The 6970-nt window shown below is 43.5% G+C and overlaps 1 protein-coding gene across 1 annotated transcript in view; it reads right to left on the reverse strand.

The window, feature by feature from the left end:
- The window catches only part of LOC108798930 (pyruvate carboxylase, mitochondrial-like), a 73944-nt gene that overhangs the window by 44969 nt on the left and 22005 nt on the right, over positions 1 to 6970 (reverse strand). The window lies entirely within an intron of this gene.

Genomic DNA, 6970 nt, shown 5'->3' on the forward strand with positions numbered 1-6970 from the left:
CTCTATAATGTATTGCTGGGATTTGTATTTCTCTATAGCTGATGGTACATTGTGCTGTATATTATACATAGGAATACAAATCCCAGCAATACAGTGTATAATGTATGTATAATGTATTGCTGGGATTTTGTTGTACTCCTCTATAGCTGGTGATATTCTGCATTGCGCTGTATAGAGGACTACAAGTCCCAGCAATAATACATTATACAGCGCAATGCAGAATACCACCAGCTGTAGAAGAGTACAACAAATCTCAGCAATAATACATTATAAAGTGGTACAATGCTAAATACCACCAGCTATAGAGGACTACAAAACCCAGCAATAGTACATTATACAGCGCAATGCAGAATGCCGCCAGCTATTATGTACTATTGCTGGGATTTGTTGTATTCCTCTATAGCTGGCGGTATTCTGCATTGTGCTGTATAATGTGCTTTTGCTGGGTTTTGTAGTCCTCTATAGCCGTTGCCATTCTGCATGCATTGCTGTATAATTTTACACTTTCCATTTCACTATATTGCACACCACACTATCTTTTTTTCTTTTTTACTTCCACCGGTCCAAGCTTGCTCCTGTGATGGACTACAACCTCAATACAAACTAGTAGTCCTATCACTGGAGCCATTTTTTAAACTTTATTTTATAGTTTATCCGATTAACCGATTAATCGAACTTAATAATCGGCTAACTAATCGATTTTGAAAATAATCGTTAGCTGCAGCTCTACTCCATAGAGCATAGCCCAGCAAACCTGACACTGAGACACATGATGACAATATTCACATATACAATATTCTAAAAACACATCCTAATAAAATTTCCACAAACAGTGGGGCACGTTTTTTTCTTGCCTTGGGCGCAAAAGGAGCTAGCTACGGCTATGCTCCTGCGGTGCTCGTGTGGCTGCCGGCTGAATGTGTTAGACGCCGGAGACGGAAAGGGGCAGGACACCTCTCCCTGTGTGCAACCTTGGCCACATTTGGCCACACGAGCACTGCGGGAGGACAGGACGCTTGCGCCCTGGAATGCAAGCCAGCCGACTCCCTGCGTTCAGGGGCGGGAGGGGGCCCACAGTGCGATCGCCCGCACCCGGAACGCAAGCACATTAGTGCTTGCATTCCGGTCCAGTGCAATCTGTAAAAATAGTGCTTGCAGCATGCGGGTGAGGGGCGTGACTTCAATGCACCACCATGCCCCCTCCTGGTGGGGGAGGCTGCAGAAAATCACCCGTGTGTGTGTCCACCTCAGCGCGCCGGGGGCAGCCCTGGTCCTCGGCCGTGAGGACCCAGCAGACAGCCGCCTGAGTACACGGGCGCGCTGAGATGGACACGTCACACACAGGGGGCCCGTCAGCCAATGTGATCACTCCCGGCGCAGAGATGGGGGGCCCGTCGCATACCGATCCGATGGTAACCGCCACTGGTTGGACTGCTTATGGAGTCTTTCTTCTACATTTGGGAATTCAGAGGTCATTCCTCAATATACTGCTTTTAGCCTTATACAGGTGAAACTCGAATAATTAGAATATAGTGCAAAGTTCATTTATTTAACTAATGCAACTTAAAAGGTGAAACTAATATATGAGACTCATTACATGCAAACCAAGATAATTCAAGCCGTGATTTGTCATAATTGTGATGATTATGGCTTACAGCTCATGAAAACCCCAAATCCACAACCTCAAAAAAGTAGATTATTACATGCAATCAATAAAACAAGGATTGTACATAGAACAATATCGGACCTCTGAAAAGTACAAGCATGCATATGTACTCAGTACTTGGTTTGCAGCACTTACTGCAATTACTTTTGCACGATATTCTAATTATTCGAGTTTCACCTGTATTCTTACTTGTTCAGCAGTTTGTTGCTCATTCTTAAAAATCACATTGTACCGCAAATTGCTTTAGGAAATCTGGATGGAATTGGAGATGTGTGTAACTGTTTAATATTATACAGGTTTTATATAGCGCCAACAGTTTTGCGCAGTGCTTTACAATATAAGGAGGACATTACATTTACAATACAAGAATACAAGTCAAGACAAGATGTTAGGATGACAGCTTACAATCTAAAAGGGATTGTATTTTCAACATCACTTGTCATGCATATGAACAGCAGTTAATGTGCTAGAAATTGAATATAGATTTTAAACTTTACCCTATTCAATTTCTCATAATGCAGTTTAAAAAAGCTAAGTGGAAAAAAAACTTATATTTTCTTTTAATAAAGTTTCCCCAAATATTCAGGCCAGTCAGTATTCAGAGTACGTTAACAGAAAAACATTTACAAATGTATTTTGGAAGTCTTAAAGTATATCCAAACCAGAATTCGAGTGTTGAACTGTGTTAGCCATCGATTAATGCAGGAAGTTCAGAGTTAAATTAATATCCTTTATTGGCTACATTTAAATTATTATAGATGCAAACTTTCAGGATGCCTTAGATCCCCCCCTCCTTCAGGCTTTATATAATTCTGAAAATGGTTCTATACCCCACATATTTATACACAGAGTTACAAGGAGGAGCAATGAAACAGAATATTTAATATTATATTTGTTTCCTTGCCTCTTCCTGTAGTTCTGTTCATTAACATGTGGGTTTCAGCATATACAATATATGTTCACATAATTTCAGATGCATTTACCTCTGGATTCACCGATTATTTTGACATGCAGTTTTTAATGAAGAAACCTCTGCTCATGATTTTTTTTATCACATGCATACTTGACTTGCTCATGTTTGTAATGGAATAGACAATGTTTTTTTCACAGGTAACTTTTTTTATTAACCCCTTCGTGACGGGAGACGTACACTGTACGTCCCGCCACAAAGGGACCAAATGACTTATTTGCTGCACTAGAAGGCTGGTAACCGCTAAGAATCAGCGGTTACCATTCATTAATGTATCCCTCAGTTTAGAGGCATCCATTAATTAAAGGGTTAACCTTTTTCAGACACCCGATACCTTAATATCCGGTGTCTGAGAGTCAAAGCAGAGCGGGCACACATGCCGGCTTTTACCGGCATTCTGACAGCTCGTATAGATCGAGAGATATCTCTCTCTAGCTATACTGGCTTTTTTTTTTCACTTTCAGGGATACATAATGTATCTATTCCTGAAAGAAGAATGTTTCAGTTTTCTGATGGTTGTTGTAACAATCAGAAAACTAGTGACAGCTGAATCCTGAACTCCTGCAGGATCAGTGTCACTAACTTATTATCGGCTGTTCTGAAGTTTGAAGCAGCCTGATAACCAAAAATTTATTAATTTATCAAGCAGTAATAGTGAGATTAATTCACGACTGCTTGATATAATTAAATAAATAAAATAAAATTTTTAAGTTTAAAAAAATAGTGAAAAATGTAAAAAAATAAAAAGTGTCAAAAAATAAAAAAATATGGGACAAAGAAATGTATTTATAAATACAATGATATAAATATGTAGCCCTATCTGTCTTCTAAAAAACAATATATAATATGTGTGGTTGCACTTTGTAAGAAAGTATATTACTGACATGGAAGAATCACACAACGCAACCAAATAGTGGTGAAAACACTACGCAATGCAGGCCATCGTGAAGCAGACTGGTATCAATGTATGTTATACTTAAACTGTGATGATGCTAAAAAGTTTGTAAGACACCTTTAGGCAATGGAGAAACTAGGTGCGGGACGGATAAAGATTTTCCTGGGCAGAGTGGATTGCATACACAGTCAAAAGTACTTGGGGAGCCTATAAAAAGGTGAGGTTAGGGAAAAAGAGACAGAGAAGGAAGAGGGGAGATAGGAGGCCGATAAAGGCATAAGCTGAAGGTAAAGACAATAGGAAGAGACACGGGAGGGGCAGAAGAAAGGGAGGGAGAGAGCAGGAAAGGAGCAAGTATTAAGGAAAAGAACGTAAATTCTCCCGTCCACTTACCCTACCCCTAGGAAATAGGGCCAGACTCAGATGAAAGGAAAAGAGGGAAATCGAGAGGAGGAAAAGAGAATAGGAAAGAGAGAAAACATAAAAGGAAATAGGGGGGAAGGGAGTATGCCAGGAGAAAGAGAAACATCACTCATCTAGTGAGTGTAGTATCTGTGTCCGAGTCCTTGAACAGGTACCATGCCGTCCAAGTCTTCAGGAGACGAGACATATCCTCTTTGCTGGAGTGTATAAGCTCTTCCATTTCCGCCACTGCATCCACTGGTTTGAGCTAGCGTTTCAGCGCCTGGCCATAAACTTATCACCTTTATTGCTTATTTAGTAGTTAATTTTACTGCGAGCGGTAAAAGCCTTCCTGGTATTGGCCTGTAAGAGGTGGAGAAGATCGTTACGGGCCTAGGATAATTCCGTTAAATGAGACAGAGCTAGGGAGCGTTTGTGGAGTTCCTCCAACTCGGCAATTCGAGCTAGCAGGGCAGAGCATCAAGCTCTCCTTTGCTTGTTGATATGGGCCTGAATGCGAATGAATTCTCCTCTGATTACACTTTTATGAGCTTCCCAGGTCATGAGCAAAGAGGAGCACGTGCCTTCATTTAGAGAAAAATATTCAGAAAGCTTGGTTTTGAGATGGGACACTGAGCGGCGTCCCCTAAGGTAGCAGGATTAAGTTTCCAGATACGAGAATGTGTGATGTGTTGGGGAAATAGAATGGTCATGGAAATAGGACCATGGTCAGAGAGGACCATGGGTTCAATCATGGCCTTCGACAAGTTGGGCAGGTCCCATTGGGTGAGAAAAAAGTAATCTAGTCTAGAGTAACTAGAATGTGGGTGGGAGAAAAGTGAAATCCTTCACCGTGGGGTGGAGAAATCTTCAAGTGTCATGGAGGTGCAGAGAAGTCAAGAGCCTCTAAATCAGGTGCAAGCATCGGAAGGGGATGGAAGATCTGCCAGAAGAGGCATCTATTAGGGGGTTCAAGGGCACATTATAACCACCCCCTAGGAGGAGCATCCCCTCCATGAAATCCCTCAGTAGGGAGCAGAGCTTCCTGAAAAATTGGATTTGTTGGACATTATGACTGTAAATGGTCACTGGGGTGTTGTTTAGTTTACCTTTCAGCAAGAGATAGCGCCCCTTGGGATCGATCAATTGGGCGTCAAGTTGGAAATCAGTTCGAGAGGAGAATAGCGTGGACATCCCCTTAGTCTTAGAGCGTGGAGACGTGGAATGGTAAATTGTGGGAAATTGTCAGTTATACAGTCGGGGAATGGCATCTCCTTGAAAATGGGTTGCCTGAAGCAGTACTATCTGCGCTTTGTGGTGAGAAAAGGCTCTGAGGAATTGGGAAAGTTTTTCCGGGATTTTTAAACCTTTGGCATTGATAGATAAAGTTTACAAGTGGAGGGGCGGGGAGAGAGGTGGGGCCAAGAGAAGTCATGACAGTAAGTGGGGACATGGAGAAAAAAGGAGGAGGGGAGAAAGATGAGGATGAAGAGGTAAGATAGTGGGGAGGAGAAGGAAGAAAGAGAGAAGGAAGGAGGATGGATGGTAGTGGACAGGAAAAGAAAGAGGCCAAGGAAGAAGGGACAGGAAGGAATGGGAAGTGGGGCTAAGAAAAGAGAGAAGACACAAACAAGGAGGGAAAGGAAGGACCTACAGAAATATACAACAACCCGAAAGAAAGGGGATATATCACCCTATCCTGCAGTAAGGTAGATCATCTGTAGTCGGCCACTGGGGGTACGAGTCGTGGGCGAGTAAACCAAGGGGACTATCTGGCACCCAATTTGGAATCTCGGCAGAGGGAATACAGGGCAAACCTGTCGGATCGGGCAGTGGAAGTCTAAGTGGCATATTGAACCTCAGTTCAGATGGGGAAGTGAGGATCCCAACGTGGGACAGCCTCTTCAACCACTCCTGACGGAACTGAATTCTAAACTGCTGTTCATATGTAAACAATGTAGCATCACTCAATTGGGAGTCAGTAGGTAACAATAACAAAACAAGATCAGGACTTAGGATATCCAGCACCCAGGGGGATTCGACGGTAGGAGAATCTGAGGCTGAGGGGAGTGGCAGGAAGAGCAGGATGGAGAGGGAAGGTAAAACAGGGGTGGGTAAACCAAACATGTGTTGATGAGAGACAGAGCACGGCAAGGTGCAGCTTATGTATAATGCCATTACAAAGAAGTTACATTAAAGGAGAACTATGGGGTTAGGGCTTTTCCCCATAGTTCTCCTTAGGGTAACGGGAGGACACAAACTAGCATCCTCCCGTCACCCTAAGCTCAGTTTACCGTGAGCTACAGCTCGCGGTATACTGAGACGCAGCAGCTGAAGCGGATCCTGACAATTATGTCTGGATCCGCCCAGCTGCATGAGTGACAGCTGGCTCTGCCTATCTAGAGGCAGAGCCAGCTGTACCCGCCCCCTCCCCCGTCCGTTCCGCCAGTCAGCGCTGGAGGATCGGAGCGGGGAGGTTGGGATTCCAGCCCCTCCCCTGTCACGGCAGAGAGCCGTGACAGGATCGAGAAGTGAGCAAACGCCAGTATGTGTTCTCTCAGTTCCCGATCTACTGAGCCGACCTGTGACAGTCTCATTGTCGCAGGTCGGCTAGAACTAGGAGGTGAGTGAAAAGCACTCACCTCATAGTTCTCCTTTAAGGCATGCTTAAACAAGACAGGGACAATACATCTGTGGCGCCATCCGGAGTTGCTCAGCGTAAGGCAAGGCTAGAGGAATTGGGGGAAAAAAGAAGAAGGAAAAAAAAAAAGGGGGGGGCAGAGGCGGGACAATACAGCCATACCACAGCATTACGAAACTTGAGCTCTCCCTACAGTGAGACCAAGTTATACTAATAACAAACTACACGTGCAATGCAGAACAGAATATAAGGCCACAGCTTTGCGTCCCGTTCTCTGACAGCGACCTCTGCTGCAATTATGCATTACCTTTGAATTGCATGAGGATTGCAAAGAACCAGCAATAACAAAAACAAAAAAAAAGGATAAATAAATAAAATAAAAAGGGGGGGGGGGGG

Source organism: Nanorana parkeri, unplaced genomic scaffold (assembly GCF_000935625.1).
Source record: "Nanorana parkeri isolate BGI_ZX_2015 unplaced genomic scaffold, ASM93562v1 scaffold1589, whole genome shotgun sequence".
NCBI lineage: Eukaryota > Metazoa > Chordata > Amphibia > Anura > Dicroglossidae > Nanorana > Nanorana parkeri.